Here is a 17,653-nt window from a genome sequence, read left to right on the forward strand (position 1 = left end):
GTTCGTGTTCCAAAACCTTCCCATCTTTGTCCCCAAGCACTTTTTTGGAAGATAAAAGGGATAATTTTGGGGTTTATTTGGGCTGGGAAGACCCCAGGGCTGTTTTTTGAGAGGGGGCAAGTGACGGAAGGGGGTGGGGGGACACCAGGCATTGCCAAGTTTGATGAATTATTATTGGGCGGTGAACATCGTAATGGTGAGGAAATGGGCAATGGAGGAGGTATCGGTTTGGGGGAGAGTGGAGGCAGTGTCATGTCGGGGGATGGGTTTCAGGGCACTGTTGTTGGCACCCCTTCCGTTTTCGCTAGTCTGGTGCTCTGTGGGCCCTGTGCTGGTTTCAGTGCTGCGGGTGTGGAGCCAGTAAAGGCAACCTTTTGGGTTAGACCTGGGCAGAACCATTATTTTAACCGTCGGCACATACCCATACAGTGCCAAAGGCGACACATGCCACCTCCTGAAATCCGCCTTCTTTCCCCTCCACCTGTCATGCCAAGTTCAGTTTATGTAACTGTGCCCAACTCTGCGCTACCTGGATTCTTAGATGCCGGAAACTCACTCCCACTACCCAAACGGCAACTCCCCTAACCTCCAAAAGGTTATTGTTGGCGCTGATATGTGACAATCACAGGTTTGTGCTGGCAGGGCTGGATGCGAGGTTCCGGGGGAGGTGACAGGTGGGGATAGAGTACTTTAGAGACTTATTTATAGGGGGCAAGTTTGCAGGTCTGGAGGAGTTGGAGGGAACTATGAGCTGCCCAAAGGGAATGGTTTCAGATATCTGTAGGTGAGGGATTTTGTGAGGAGAGAGGTAACATCCTTCCGGGGCCGCCTCCTGTTGCAGGACAGGCTGTTGTTGCAGTGTGGTATTGTGGAGGGGAGAGTGTCGGACATGTAAGGAGAGTTGATGAAGAGGGAGGGCGCTCCGAGTGAGGATATCAGGTGTAAATAGGAGGAGGGGTTGTGGGGAGGTGCGGCCAGGATGTGGAAAGAGGCCCTATGTAGGGTGAACGCGTCTTTGTCGTGTGCAGGTTTAAGCTTCACCCAGTTTAAGGTGGTGCATATGGCCCACATGACGGTTGCACGGATGAGCCAGGGGTGGAGGACAAGTGTGGGCGGTGAGTAGGACAGCCCGTGAATCATGCCCACATGTTCTGGCAGTATCCGAGGTTGAGGAGGTTCTGGCAAGGGTTCTCAGATGTGTCGTCTGAGATTCTGGAGGTGGGGATGGTCCCAAGTCTGGAAGTGGCGATATTCGGGGAGTCGGAAGATCTGAGAGTCCAGGTGGGGAGCGAGGCCAACGTAGCAGGGTAGCATGGTGGTTAGCATAAATGCTTCACAGCTCCAGGGTCCCAGGTTCGATTCCCGGCTGGGTCACTGTCTGTGTGGAGTCTGCACGTCCTCCCCCTGTGTGCGTGGGTTTCCTCCGGGTGCTCCGGTTTCCTCCCACAGTCCAAAGATGTGCAGGTTAGGTGGATTGGCCATGCTAAATTGCCCGTAGTGTCCTAATAAAAGTAAGGTTAAGGGGGGGTTGTTGGGTTACGGGTATAGGGTGGATACGTGGATTTGAGTAGGGTGATCATGGCTCGGCACAACATTGAGGGCCGAAGGGCCTGTTCTGTGCTGTACTGTTCTATGTTCTATGTATTGGTCTTTGCCTCCCTGATACCCTGGAGACGGATCTTATTGTGCTGGCGAGACCCGGAGCCGCCAAAGCGGGAGTATGGGTGAGTGACCTGGCAGATATCCTGCATTTGGCGAAGGTCAAGATTGCCTTGCGGGTTGGGTGGGTGGGGGGGGGGTGGGGGGGGGGGGGGGGGGGTGGGGGTGGGGGTGGGGGGGGGGGGTGGAGTGGAGGAGGGTTTCACCAGACGTGGAAAGCGTTCATTGATTTCTTCAAGGTGAATTGAGGTGTCAGTGGGGTGGGGGAGGGGTATCTTTGGGGAGTGGGGGTGGAGGGGGGTAGATAAAGAGGGCTTATTTAGGAAGGCAGGGTGTGTTGGGGTTTTGTTCGCAGGGATGTTGGGAGCCTGTGATTTCTCTTCCTGTTGATGTGTGGTCTTCAGAGATTTTCATGAACATATGCGAAATGCCTTCAATAAAAATATTTTTTTAAAAACATTATTCATGAATGGTAATTTTAATATATATGAGTTTGCTTAATTGGAATATAGAGGCAGGGTTAGAAAATAAGTAAATAGTTGTAACTGTTAAATGTAAGCTATTTCTTTGTTTTGATGATAACGTGTTTAATTCTGTTTTTAAATTAAAGTTTGTTTTCCCATAAAAGTTGTCAGCTGGTCAGTGTTATCATTCCTGTGGCACAGTAACATTTCCTCCCAATTTTCCAAAGTAAGAAATTAGGGGTCTGGTCCGGACCCATAACAGGAGGTGCCAGAAGAAAGAGAATTGAGTGGACCGCAGATTTCTTGTTTTTGTGGAGTGCAGTGCAGGGCAATGTTGGGCAAGTTAGAGGATAAAGCTTGGCATCTGAAAATGCTATGCCATTCACCTATCATGCTTTCCTGAGATCGTCTTGCTGCTTGGCCTCCAGGTTGAAATGAGCGTACTTCTTTGTTTAAATGCATTTCCAGGATGTGGGAAGGTTATCCTGGTTAGGCCAGCATTTATTGGCCATTTCTAGTTGCACTTGAGAAGGTGGTGGTGGTGAACTGACTTCTTGAACCCCTGCAGTCCCTGAGGTGTAGGGAGGGAGTGCTGTTAGGGCGAGAGGTTCAGGATTTTAACCCAGCAACAGTGAATGAATGACGACATGTTTCCAAGTCAAGAGGTTGGGGGGTTGGTTAGATTAGTTGGCTGGATGCTGGTTCGTGATGCGGAGTGACGCTGACACCATGAATCCAATTTCTGCACTGGCAGAGGTTATCCATGAAGGCCCCACCTCCTCAACCTCACCCCTCACCTGAGATGTGGTGACCCTCAGATTAAATCACCATCAGTTATAGATTCATTGAATGTTACAGCATGGAGAGAGGCCCTTCGGCCTATTGCGTCCACTCCCACCATCAAGCACCTAATAATTCGAATCCCTATTCCCAGCACTTGGTGTGTAGCCTTGTATGCAAAGCCACTTCAAGTGCTCACCTAAATAGTTCTAGAATGTTGTGAGAGTTTCTGCCTCTACCACCCTTCCAGGCAGTGAGTTCCAGATTCCAACCACCCACTGCGTGAAAAAGCTTTTCTCACATCTCCTCTAAACATCCTTCCCATTATCTTAAATCAATGCCTCCTGGTTATTGACCCCTTACCTCAGGAGAAATGTACCTTCCTATCCACCCTATCTATGTCTCTCATAATTTTATGCACCTCAATCAGGTTCCTCCCTCTGCCTTCTCTGCTCCAGTGAAAACAACCCCAGTCTCTCTGCCCACCGACCCTAGTCAGCCTCCAACACTCTCTCCTCCCTGACGGCGCCTGTAGGTCCTGGGAGTCTCTACGGGATGGCGAGGCAGCTGGACTGAACTCCAGAGGCCTCTGCATCATCCGGCTCTGCCAGTCCTGGCATCTTCCTGTTGTCTGCACCATGGTGTTGATGGCCTCGGCAATCTTCCTCAGTGACTGGGATAAGCTCTGGAGAGCCTCAGCAATATCCACCTGCATCTGGGACATGTCCTTCAGCGACTGGGACTTGATGTCGAGGCCTTCAGGCATGGTCGATGCTGACTGAGGCACTCCTTGGACACCACCGCTCATGGCGTTAACGTCATGCTCCAGGCTTTCCACTGCCGTCGCCATCCTAGCAGTGTTGGCCTTGAGGCCACACATTGCCGGTGCCATCTCCTGCGCTAGTATCCTTTGGGATGCCTCCAATTGGCTATGGACTCACCTGAATGTCGCTGACATCCTCTCCTGAATATCACAGCCCTGCCCTAGCATCTGCATCATCTCCGGGATAACCTTGCCCAGAGGCTCGGCAACTGACTGGGACTCAGCTGAATCCTGGGATCCAGCAGACCTCTGACTGCTGACTCCCTTGGAAGTTCCTGCCTCTATCTGATGTGCATTAGCAACCATGTGATGCTTACTAGTTTGTGCCCCAGAAGCCTGTATCTAATAATGTCGCCCGCGGTGTTGTGTTTCTCTGAGCTGGTGGAGAGAGGGTATGGCAGCTGAGACAACTCAATGGTGGTCTCCTCGGAGCTGTCCTCTGAGGTGTTCTGTTGGGTGCAGGGGGGTGGGTGTCGGCGGATGGCTCGGCCCCATCAGCTGGAGACCCTGCGAGAGAGTGGACATGTGGTCAATGAGACCGGAGGATTATTTTGTCTGACATGAACAACTCACTTGAGACAGGTCATCTGCAGCACAGGACAACATTGCTGTCGGTGACCGTTCTCTCCTCGGCCAATCCCGCAATATCCAGGGCCCGTTCCTCATAGGGACTGAGGACTCTGATGTCCGGAATGGTTTTCTTTCGACATTGGTTTGCGTCCTCCTGGTCACGCTGCCCAATCTGGCGGCCGCTATCGCACTGCCTCCCAGGCAGTATTGCCGGCCCTGTTGCTGGTCCTCCAATCCCCATCTCGCCTTCACGGCATCCAGCAGCCTGGCCAGGTCAGCGTCCCCGAATGTATGGAGCAGGTCTACATGTTGCCATTGTCATGTGCTGCCTGGGACGGAGTTCGGAGGGAAAGATTATGAGCAGCTCCCCCTTGTTAGCGGGGAGCTGCCAGGCGTGGTTCCAGCGAATCAGCTTGTGGGACAGCCAGTTCCGTCATGAAGATTGTGGAGGATTGTTTTTTGCACTAAGTGTCGTTAACTACGGGTCGACCATCCGGACGCACCAGGGAAGTTGCGCCCAATATGAGACTTAGAACTTTTTCCGTTCAATTGTGCCCATGATCTCCCTTTGACAAAACCACGCTGACTATCCTTAATTGATCCTTGCCTCTCCATGTGGAGATTAATTCTGTCCCTCAGAATTCTTTCCAGTAGTTTTCCTACCACTGAAGTTAGACTCACTGAGCTGTAATTTCCTGGTTTGTCCCTGTATCCCTTTTTGAATAATGGCATCACATTAGCTGTCCTCGAATCTTCTGGCACCCATCCTGTCACCAGAGAAGATTTGAAATTTTTTGTAAGAGCTTGCTTCAGAGAAAAGCAATGGCAAGACACTCAATTTAGTTGGTCATGTTCCTGGCCTAAAAATGGTCCTACTGCTCTGTCAGGTATAAGTGGTGTCTGTCTTTAAGAGTACAAAAGCAAGGAAATTATGATAAATCATCATAAATCACTGGTTAGCCCACAGCTGGAGTCTTGCATCCAGTTTTGGTCACCACATTTTAGGAAGGATGTCACGACTTTAGAGGAGGAATACTGGAGGTATATGAGAATGAAACCAAGGATAAGGGGCGGGACCTCTGCTATGTGGAGAGTCTGGAGAAGGTGTGGTTCTTCTCAGTGTAGAGTAGATTAAAAGAATATTCGATAGAAGCGTTGAAGGTTGTCAGCTGTTTTGATAGTCAATACAAAAAACTGTTTCCACTGGCAGGAGGATCAGTGGTCAGAGGATACAGGTTTAGGAAAATTGGCAAAAGGACCAGTGGGGAGATAAGGAGGGTTTTTTTTTTGCAGCGAGTTGTTCTGTTTTGGAATTCACTGCCTGAAGGGCTGGTCGAAGAAGATTGAATAGTAGCTTTCAAAAGGTAATTGGATACATACTTGGAAAGGAAAAAAATGCAGGGCTATGGGAAATAGTGGAGAATTGGGACTAATTGAATAGCTCTTTCAAAGAGTTGACAGAGACATGATGGACTGCGGGGTCTCCTTCTGAACCATAAGATTCTACATCAGAGCAATTGGTCATGGGCAGGGACGCAAAATTGGCGCAATCAAATATGTCGACCATTGCCAGATGCGCGATATTCAGTTCTATTAAAGTTGTCTGATTTGCGCCCTTGCCCGCGTCCAATTTCACCCCCTGTGATTCTACATTGCGGCATTAGCTGCTTGTCATGCAGTTGACAGATTAAAGCCTCACTGGTGCTGTGTGCTGGAGTGTTAATAAAATCCCTCCCACAATAAGAGAAATAATGATTGTCTCTGAAATCTGGATTTTATTTTAAGTGACTTGTTAATGTTGCTGTTGTCTCATGTTAACGTCTTAATATCTATCTGAAATGTTTTTGAAACATCACAGCCTTTCTCAAGTAAACAGTACACAGACTTTGGACGTGCTGTAAGGATTCTCAATCTGCACAGGCATTAGTTCTTTGTGGTTTCATCAAATTGCGTCTGTAAGTGACAGATTTGAAATTAGTAAATGTGATTGAAATGCTGGATTGCAGTTTCGTGTTTCTTGCTGTCCTCTTTGCCTTTGCGGCTGAATACAACACAACTATATCTTTACCAAATTATTTCTGTTCTGTTAAATGATTTTGCAACAGTTTCTCTTTGTTACATTTTGATCTATTGCCAATTTTAAAGTTTCAAGCAGAAAGCCATTCAAACCCAAAAGGTATTTTAAAACTGCCCTCTCTATATGTAAACTGTCTACTAGCTGTACGGCATCTTACATTTCAGATCGCACACCCCATCCTTTGAATTGTCAGTTCCGTTGAAGGATTACACCCAAAATGTTGACTGATCTGATAGGCATTTCCTGCTTCAGGTTTCCAGCATTTGCAGGTTTTCTTTTAACCCTTGAATTTCACTGAATCTGCATAAACTATCTCAAGGTGCTTCACAGTGGCAGAAAAATAACTTGACATTGAGCACTGAAAAGAGAAGGGTTAAAAAGGAGGACCAAAGGCAGATTTTAAGCGATAGGCATTAAGGGGGCTGTTGAAGCCAAGCAGTGAGGTGAGGCTGGCAGCACGGTAGCACAGTGGTTTGCACTGTTGCTTCACAGCTCCAGTGTCCCAGGTTCGATTCCCGCTTGGGTCACTGTCTGTGTGGAGTCTGCACGTTCTCCCTGTGTCTGCGTGTGTTCCCTCCGGGAGCTCCGGTTTCCTCCCACAAGTTAAAGAGTGCTGTTAGGTAATTTGGAAATTCTGAATCTCCCTCAATATACCCGAACAGGTGCCAGAATGTGGCGACTAGGGGTTTTTTACAGTAACTTCATTGCAGTGTTAATGTAAGCCTACTTGTGACAATAAAGATTATTATTATAGGTAGTAAAGCTGAAGTCTCGAGCACGAGAATTCCACGTGTGGAGCCAATACGCTAAAAGCTGTGCTGGTGAGAGTGCAATTGGAGTTGGATGATGGGTACAATTTAGGTTTTAAGTGGAAGAGTGGAGGGCCTGTGACCGATTACAGGGTTGAGGGCGATTTCAGCAACACAGAAAGGCTAGGCCAAAGGAGGACTTATAAATAAAGGCAATGATTTTAAACCTGTGTGTTGGGGTCCAAAAGCCACTGAAGGTTGGCAAGCGAATTGTGATGAGGACACAAGAAATTGGAGCTGGATAGACCATACTTCCCCTGAGCCTCTCCGATTTTGAATAATATTCTGCCTAACCTTCGACTTGAACTCCATCTTCCTGCCTGATCCCCACATCTTTTGATTCCCTGAGAGTCTAAAAATCCATCAATCTCAGCCTTGAATGTTCAAAACTGGATTTGAATTCCCAAACTACCATTTGAACCAGGCCTATAGTTGCTTGTCAAGTAAAGTAACTATTACACTACAGTGCCCATTATAATGATAAAGGAGCAGATATACCTCAGCACTGGATGCAGATGGTGGCGTTTTGGATTGTGAATTGTAGAAATAAGAGGGTCCGTGAGGAGCTGCAAGAATATTTATGTGGCTGCATGTGGGTTGAGGGTTGAGTGAGTGATGTTGTGGTTTTGGGAAGATAGAAAGGATGTGAGGTTTGAGGATCGGCTCAGGTTCAAATAGGACATTGTGGTTGCTTGTCACCAAATTCAGCCTGAGTGAGTGGAAGCCAGTGAGCAGAATAGAGTCAGGGGTTAAGATGCAGAGATTTTGGTGAAAGCAGATTAGATAAATTTCATCTTGCAATCTGGAGTTAAAGCAAATTCTTGCATATTTGATACTTAATATTGGTTGAAGAGCCAGACAGTACAGTGGTGGATGTTAAAGATGATGGCAACTGTTGCATAAACCCCCAAAATAATGGCCCCCGCTTTTTAGTTTCCTGTAAAGGAGCCTAATTCATAGATTTGTTGACTGTATTAGTGTGTGGGCAGACACAGTTGTGTTAATACAATAAGAGTGGCAGAAAAACAGAATGTTATGGTGAGAGAAAATAAGATTAAATTATTTTTCTCTGTGCAGTTTTCTTTAAACAAAGGTTTATTTTTATGGTAAGGTTAAGTTCTCATCAAGCTGAAAGATAGCAGTGCTGTAGAATAGAAGATACTTCTTTTTGAAGCTGATATCAGCATCAAGAACTCCCCAGCCAGATTCATCAAGTGAAGCTTCCTGCATTCTACCTCACAAGAGCATTCACGACTTCTCAACCAAATGACTTCCTTTCCCCATCAGTCACAGCACTGTGGCTAGAGTCGGTTTGCTAATTTAGTGATAATTCCTTAATGCACAGTTTAGTGCTGTGGACTGGATTAAGACTACCCAAAGTCATTTCAGCTAGGTCTTTGTGAGGGGGAAGAATTTCATTGCACCCGTCTAGACTGGCGTGCTGCCAGTGGGAGCACAGTGGTTGAACTCCAAGTGCCATTAGATCCATCAGTAGTTTTAAAGTTATTCTGGCTTAATTTGCCAACTAAAATAGCTAGCAACAAAACAGTAAATTAGTAAATGTGCATTTATGAATCCTGAGCTTTACTTTGGCTTTAATTACTATTTGAAGCCAAATTGTGTCTGCGTTGTTTGTTTCAGAATGTAATCTGGTGACAGACCTCTTGACTCTCCCACTTTTGCCCTTTCCTTAATTCATTGGACTCTTATTGCCTTCTGTCATTTTCCTTTCCTCGCTTCTCTGGTACATCTCTGTGCTGATTTTCATTGCCTCCTATCTTGGCTGATTTTTCCACTTCTGATCTAGTATTACCTGCGTTCCCATCTACCTTATTTACTGTTTCTATTCTATCACCCTACCATCGTTTGATCTTCATTTTTCTCCATATTTCACTTTCCATCAGTTTATGCTGCTTTCTGTTCCTTTCCTACTACTATCAGTTCCCATTCTCTGCTTTCGTGCTCCTCCATTTGTAAAAGTGCAACAACAAAGTGCATACTGGGGAAGTAAAATTAAACAATGAAATGGAGCACAAAAAGTATTCCCACACAAAATAGTAAACAAAAAAAGAAAAAAATTAAAATAGAATATTGCAATGGAAACAGTAAAATATGAACATAAAAAAGCATAAAAATAATGTGGTTCAGAATACAAGAGAAAAATATTAATGATAAAATTGAGTGATTATAAATATAGATTTCAGAAGGAAACTAGCAAAATAACTATGGGAGGAATGCTTAAAAACACAAAGAGGAGTCAGTTCCTTTTTATTTGCATGCTAGTGTGTGACAGTATTGGTACAGTTACATGTACCAGCTGTCATATGTACGCGTACAGTGGTGTGCATATTTATATAGGCGACATCTGCATGCTTCATTGTGTACTTACCATTGTGTGTGCTTCTGAGGTCTGTGCCATTATACTACTGTGTGTTGGGTGCTTGTCAGAATGTCATGTATGATCTTGCTGATAGACAGTGCGTGCAGAATAGTTTTAAACTAGTTCTTGAAACAGATGGTCAGATTGCCACGGCATTGTGTAAAGAGGCAAGGTACTGAAATGGAGATGATCTTGCTAAAATTGCTGATTTTATTGTGGTGCAGTTTTTTAAAGTTATGGCTATTTTTGTAAGTGGATTTTCATTGTTACCTTGTCGAATTAGAAAGTCTGCAGCATCACAGCCTGCAAGTGGCAATTAATGAATTAAGCGTGCCAGTGCACTTCAAAGCACTGCTGTGAGTGAGACGTGTGTAAAAGGAAGTCAGCAGGTAGGAGATAGAAGGAGAATGTATGATTTCTTGTGGTACATTTCAACTTTCTGGACAGTTTAGGAGACAACAAATGGTATGCTGTAGAAAGAGGCTGATAATCAACTTCACTGAGAAGCAGAACATTCGATAAATATGAATCTGGGAAAGAACAGATTGCATAACCTTAGAATGTTACAGCACAGCAGACCATTTGACTCATCAAATCTGTGCAGAGGTTTTTCTCCACATGAACCACTTACCCTAGCCCCACCCTCTTGCACACCCCACCTCCATACCCTTCAATATTTTTCATTTTCAAGCAACTATCCAATTCCCTTATAAAAAATAATGATGTACTCTGCTCTCTACTTCAACGATAATTTGTGAAGAGGAACTCTGCACCCTAACCACCCTCTGCTAAACCCTCTTATAATATCAAATCTAAATCTACAATTTCATTGATTTTATATAAAAGATTTATAGGGAACTGGGACTAATTGGATAAACCAATCAAAGAGCTGGCATGATGGGTTGAATGCCCCCTTCTGTGCTGTATGATTCTATATCTTTCTTATAATGTGAAGCCTTCAAGTGTACACAGTACTTTAACTACAGTATAATTAATTTATTGTGCAAGTTCAACGTTACCCCCTTACACGTGTTCTATGCCTGAACATATAAAACCATGCATTCTGTTTATTCTTGTCACCTGGTCAGGGGTTAGGATTTCTATGGCAAGTAACTCACCTCCTGACTCCCCAAAGCTTGCCTACAATTTGCAAGGTACAAGTCAAGAGTGTGACCGAATACTCCTGGATGACTGAAGCTCCAGCAACAACAAAGAAATTTGATACCATCCAAGACAATGCAACCTGCTTGATCAACCTCCCATTCACCACTTTATACATTTGTTTCTTAAACCACCAGTGTATTGTAGCAGCATTTTGTGCCATCTACAAGATTCACTGAGGCAACGTGCCATGGTTCCTTCAATAGTACCTTCCAAAGCCATAGCGTCTACCACCAAGAGGAACAAGGACAGCAGGCACATGGGAACACCTCCAACTGCAAGTTCCTTTTAAAGCCACATACCATCCTGAGTTGGAAATATTTCACTGTTCCGCCAGTATTGCTGGGACAGAAACCTGGAACTCCCTCCCTTATAGCACTGTGGGTGTACCTGCACCACAAGGACTGCAATGGTCCAAAAGGGCTACTCACTACCACTTTATTAAAGGCAATTAGTGATTGGCAATAAATGCTAGTCCTGCCAGTGACACTCGCATTCCATGAATGAAATAAATCTTGACTGAGCTATGCATCTAAATACTGTGGTTCTTCTGCTTCTCTGCTCCATTTAGATCTTAAGTTGTACTTCATTTTCCATTTCATACCTACAAAATTTCACATTTCCCTAGCTGATAATTTATAACATGCTTTTTGAGAATTCATATAGCCAAACCATATCCACGCATTTCCTTTATCTGTTATTTCTATGAATTATCTGTGAGATTTGCCAAACCTATTCTGATTTTAAAAGTTTGAGATGATTAACCCTCATGAACTCAAATTGTTTTTTTGAGTGCTTAATAATTTCAACCGATGTTATAGAGTCTTCTAATTTACCTAGTTTAACTGAGTTCGAACTAACTGGTCTATAATTTCCAGATCCTTGCTTCCTTTTCTAAAGGGGTGTTGTTTTATCGCTGTCTAGTGCTGTGTACAATTTTTCTTTTCAGAATATTTTGAATAATTATTACCAAAGCATCCCCATTTACTTGAAAGGTTTTTCAGGGTCTTTGGATGACAACCATAGGATCTAATTGATTTGCCCATCCTAAGCTTTAGTAACTTATTTCGTACCATTACTCTTAGAATTAGCAACACAAATTGGTCTGCAGCCACTTTTGGTGGTGCGACAACCCAACTTTTCCATGAAAGCTGATGAAAATTGATTATTTAGTACTGCGGACATTCCTCTCCTTTACACGACAAGTTTGTATCTTTCATCTTTTAGCAGCCCTGAACCTAGCTTAACTCTAATACCTACACTTTGTGCTACCATTAGTGTGATTATCCGTTTACTACTAATGTGGTCATTTTATTGGTGTCAAGTTGTTTGCCCCACCTGACATTATAGGTTTAATGACACTATTCAAAGAAGAGCAACAGAGTTTCCTGCTGGCTTGGTTTATCTCTTAATCAACATCACTCCAGATTATCTGTTCATGTATCTGATCATGTATCCCATTCCTGTCTGAGGGACTTTGCTGTGCACAATTTGGCTGCTGATTCCCAATATTATAAGAGTGACTACACCTAATTAGCTGTAAAGTGCTTTGTGACTTCTAGAGATCTTGCCAGATCCTACCTTCCCTTTCAGGATAGTACCAAAGTTAAACGAATTGGAAATAAGACCCATTGCAGAGTAATTGTACAGATCTTGGATTTTACAAGTGTGTAGTTGGCTGGAAGTGGAGACTGAGGGAGGTAGGGAGTTTAACAATTTAAGATCCTCAAAACGTAGAAAGAAAAGAAGATGATGCAGTGAGTATTGACCTTAATACAATGAGGATGCAAAGAAGAGAAAGAACATATGCAACGTAAGAAAGAGAGAAGTTCAAACAGAGCTAGATGAATATCTGAAATAGAGTATCTACTATAGCTAGAGGTTGTTCAGTATGATGCAAGTCTTGTTGGGATTTTTACTTGTGGAATACAGCTAGCTGTCATAAATGTGGTGCTACCTTGACATATATCTTTTGCATGTTTGACAGAGGGGCTCAGAAATAATTTTCCAAGTTTCCTCAAATACATTGCCAGTGATTTATTAATTCTTCTTGAGAGAATAAAACAAAAAAAAGTATTACACAAGGCCATATCTTTTTGAAGGGAGGGTCTTTATCCCAAGTACAGGACAAAATGACTGTCACAACACCTGGACTAGTGCATTGTCAGTTCCAGCCCCACTTGACCCAGAGTCACAACGCAGGTGAAATTAGATTTTATTTAAAATACCTGAGATCCTTGGTCGAGCCCAATAAACTAGTAACCAGGTTTGTAACTTTAAAACATAAGTAACCTTTTATAATGTCAATATTATAATTCAATGGACAGAAAATGTAACTGACTATCTACTACCCTTTTCCTAACTTGCCCTACTCTCTACACACAGAGACAAACAACACAAAGGGGAAGTGAAAGGATCACTCTCACTCTCTCTCCTGCTTGCTGAAGTAAAAGTAACAATCTATTGTTCTGAAAGCAGAGGGGAAAGGGAGGTGGAAAGGGAACAAGCATATTAATAAATATAAAAGGTTAAAGATCTTTGATGAACCGAGATGACTTCCAGTCAATTTCTTTCTGAAGTTCAGGCTTTAATTTTGGTACTTCTTCCTGCTAGGCTTGAGGTAGTTTCTCTGGACAAGCCTATCTTCTCTGCAGACTCAGTATCTTCTCAGGTTCACAGAAAACGATGTGCCAGCCACTCACTGCTTTCAGAACAATAGTAAGAAGTCTTACAGCACCAGGTTAAAGTCCAACAGGTTTGTTTCAAATCACTAGCTTTTGGAGCACTGCTCCTTCCTCAGGTTCCTTCAGAACAGGTAAAATAGGCCTACTTGTCACAAGAATTCAGAATGTCTATTTTACCTTTGGGGCAGCACGGTAGCATGGTGGTTAGCATAAATGCTTCACAGTTCCAGGGTCCCAGGTTCGGTTCCCGGCTGGGTCACTGTCTGTGCGGAGTCTGCACATCCTCCCCGTGTGTGCGTGGGTTTCCTCCGGGTGCTCCGGTTTCCTCCCACAGTCCAAAGATGTGCGGGTTAGGTGGATTGGCCATGCTAAATTGCCCGTAGTGTCCTAAAAAGTAAGGTTAAGGGGGGGGGGGGGGGGTTGTTGGGTTACGGGTATAGGGTGGATACATGGGTTTGAGTAGGGTGATCATTGCTCGGCACAACATCGAGGGCCGAAGGGCCTGTTCTGTGCTGTACTGGTCTATGTTCTATGTAACAATAGAACAGTACTTTCACTTCAGCAAGCAGGAGAGAGAGAGAGAATGAGAGTGATCAAGCATCACACAGGAACAAACAATTGACTGTTCTCAGGCAGAACACTATTCCTAGCCAACCCACCGATTGCCAGTTCACCAATCAAACCGACTCCCTCCAAAGCTGGTTGCTAAGATCCGCTAGGTGCCGAAGAGTTTGGATTCTCCTTTCCAAAATACAAAACCTAGTAATAATGATAATCTTTATTAGTGTCACAAGTAGGCTTACATTAACACTGCAATGAAGTTACTGTGAAAAACCCTTATGCGCCACATTCTGGCACCGGTTTGGGTACACTGAGGGAGAATTCAGAATGTCTATTTTACCTTAACAGCACGTCTTTCAGGACTTGTGGGAGGAAACCAGAGCACCTGGAGAAAACCCACGCAGATATGGGGAGAACGTGCAGACTCCGCACAGACAGTGACCCAAGCCGTGAATCAAACCCAGGTCCCTGGCGCTGTGAAGCCACAGTGCTAAGCACTGTGCTACCGTGCTGTCCTAATACAGTGTCCTGAAAGCAAGCTGTTTCAGACCCTGCTTAAGACTCATCCTGATTCTGTGTCCATGGATCAAAATGATAAAATTAAAGAAATGTGCACAAAGGAAATGAACAGGAAACACTCTTACCCAGAACAATATAACTTATTTTCCCATCTATAGATCAACACAAGGATGATTAATGTTTAATTCTTTGAAGCTGAGTAGATTAGTCTTTCAGGAAAATTTTAAAATGTTGTTGTCTTTTCTATAATTAATAAAAATAATGGACCCATTTGAACAGAACTTGACATCCCCCCCCCCCCCCACCCCGATTTGAGGCACCCTACCTTTGCTTTCCTTATGCCTGTTGCAAAAGCATCATGCCATTGCAAGTTGAAATGGCCTATTACCATTGAGAGTTTTCTATATTTTTTTTGTCTGGCCAGAGGCTTTTTGTTCTTTGTTGTGGGCCCAAGCTTCGTTTTCTCATTTCTGCTGTTGTTCATCAATACAAAACTGATTTGACGCTGAGCTGTATAATAATCAGCCTTTCACCACCCAGGCCTGACACTTGCCTTGTAATTAAGGCCTTGATAGTTGTGTTGATGGGAAATGAAAGAAAATAGCCTTGTTCTCATTCCAGAGAATGATTGCTGGTTCTGGTACTCACCTGAATTCGACCCATTCTGCATTGTGAACATGATTGCTGAAGTGTGAGTAATTGCAGCACAGGCAGATGACATTTTCACAAAGCATACTCCCCACTATTCCAAAGGGAGTTTGTGGAATATTTGTCTCTGGAGCTCATCAAACATGTATTTAAAAATGCCTATTTAAAAGTGGGGTGGGGGTGAAGTCACAAATACTAAAATTTCCTTCTTAACCTGTACTTGAAAAACATTTCATCCAGTGGTGTCATTTTATTTTTTCTCCTCCAAAGAAGCATCAGCATTAAAGCTTGTAAGCAACACGATCATATACAATTCATGAAATGGTTCTATCAGCGAGATGCTCCATTTTAAAAAAAATGAAACACCCTTGAGTAGGAATGGGGGTAGGATCAAAAAGCACTGGATCATTAGCAATTTGGGATATTAAAGCAGTCGTTCAGAGAACACATTTGAGCGAAGAAACAGAGCCAACTACATTCCTATAGCCTAGTCCGAACTTTCGTTGAGCCTCGATTCTAGGAGGCTGGTGTTGAAATAAACAATGCCTGTCTGATCATAGATTCAGCTTCAGTTTGGCTGCGGCTGCTGGCCTAGGTGCTGAATTTTTTTTTTACAAAAATGAATGCTTCTCCCTGGGAAACAGGAGAACGAATAGTGTTTATACCAGCTTGCAGCCGGCAAAAATAAATGAGATATAACCTGAGTACAGTTCCATTTTAATGGAGAATTGAAACATATTTCCCCTCAAAACTTGCAAACATTGTGACAAAAGGAGCCAGTTTGCATATGTTAAGTGTTGTTGGTCAGTGGCTGGATGCAAATTCTTCTGTGCACTTTGAGCAAGAGATTAATGCTGCGATGTTACAGGAAGTATTGTCAGAATGTGGAAGCAACACGATGCGAAGTTCGAGGTGGAAACCTCGAAACATAAGCCTTCTAAACTTAAATATGTATCTGATTCTTTTTTTAAAACTGTATTTTACAAAGATAACCATGCAGCGTAATGGTGGTGACTTTGTCGTCTATTTTGCAATGTGTAAAGCGGTGGGGTTTTTTTAAAGAAAAGTACTGAAGAGTTCATTGCTTTCTTTCAAATCTGCAGCGGTGCTTTTGGAGCTATTAGGAGATTTATGGTAGAGCAGCTCTCCTGTGGATGCTGATTTTAGCTGATTATAAACACCGTGCCAGGCCCCCAAGGGTCCCTTCATTTTCCTGACACACTTGACTGCTGCCCCATTAACACTTCGTCTGTTATTGCAATATACCAATTTTAATTAGTATCATTGAATTTGTAGCTTGACGTGAAAATAATGCAGTATATATTTTTTTGTCACGAAAAAGATGTGACCACTTCTGCTGCCATTCCTTTTTACTGGAAACAAAAGAAGTCGATACACTGTATTTTTACAGTCCCAATCTATTCGGTTTTTATACATTACTTTCCTGGTTTAGATGTTGTCTTCTCACGTTTTCCATAGAAAAATGAATTCAGAAGAAAGCTGGTGGTGAATCGGCAGGCGCGGACTCACAGCTGCTGCTGACAGGCTCACAACAGCAAAGTGTGGACCAAAGAGAAAGATCACGCCGCCAAACGACTTCAGGTACAGAACCATCGAATGAAAGCTCTGTTCGAAGACTTTGAACATTCGAGTTTCCCTCACCCCCTTCGGTCTTTTCCTCCCATTCTTTTTTTGTTTAAAGTGATTGCTAGCCACTGCGATATTACCTGCCTTTGCTTTTTTTTCACGAGTATCCACAGGAAGTTATAGAATCTGTGTCATTTTGTATTCACTGTCACCAGCTCATGGCCCCCATTTGCCATTGGATTAGATCATGCATATAGTGTTCCAGTTGCTGAAGATTTGCAATCCTGAGTAGCATGAGCCTTTACAGAATCCTGCAGCCCTTGATAAGGAAGGAGGCTAAAATAAATTGAAAAGGCAGAACAAGATGATGGGGGGATACATTTCACATGCCTATCTATCCAGGCTGATCCCCCCCCCCCCCCCCCCTTACATCAACAGTGATTGTCCAGTGATGGGCTGGCTGCTTTCTGATGCAGTGGGCATTTCAATTTAATGTTTTTAACCATCTTTTTCAGATGCAGATTTTTGTTTCTGTTATTACTTTCACTTACAGTTTTCTAGCCATTGCACCTTCAGAAAAATTATGTATCAAGTGCAGCAGCTATTTAAATGGATAGAGATTGTAAGAATATAAAAATGAGAGCAGAACAAAATCCAAGAACAATTATGTTTAAGTGAAATCAGCAACTAAGTGGTTAATAGAAATCACACACTTGTGCTTGAGGAAGCAATGTAGCGTTTCTGTTGGTAGACAGGAAAATCCCAAGCAATGCTGCTTAGCAGGGCACTTGCACAGACCTCCTTGCAATGTAAATAATGTCTGTAATAATAAAACATTACCAAATTCCATTGAAAAGAGGGTAGAGGAAAAAGGGCCATGCGCTGTGAATAAAGTAGCTATTATAACTGAAAACATCAACAATTTCAGTGT

The 17,653-nt window shown here is 43.6% G+C and overlaps 1 protein-coding gene across 15 annotated transcripts in view; it reads left to right on the forward strand.

The window, feature by feature from the left end:
- Positions 1-17,653, forward strand: part of LOC119967604 (myelin transcription factor 1-like protein) — a 569,116-nt gene that overhangs the window by 106,781 nt on the left and 444,682 nt on the right. For 14 of the 15 annotated variants that reach the window (XM_038800349.1, XM_038800344.1, XM_038800345.1 and 11 more), the window contains one exon: positions 16,615-16,737. The exons of the other annotated variant lie outside the window; for it this stretch is intronic. The gene's annotated coding sequence lies outside the window, so the exon portion shown is untranslated. The remainder of the gene's footprint in view (positions 1-16,614; positions 16,738-17,653) is intronic. 15 annotated transcript variants of the gene reach the window in all.

The sequence above is a fragment of the Scyliorhinus canicula genome, chromosome 6, assembly GCF_902713615.1.
Source record: "Scyliorhinus canicula chromosome 6, sScyCan1.1, whole genome shotgun sequence".
NCBI lineage: Eukaryota > Metazoa > Chordata > Chondrichthyes > Carcharhiniformes > Scyliorhinidae > Scyliorhinus > Scyliorhinus canicula.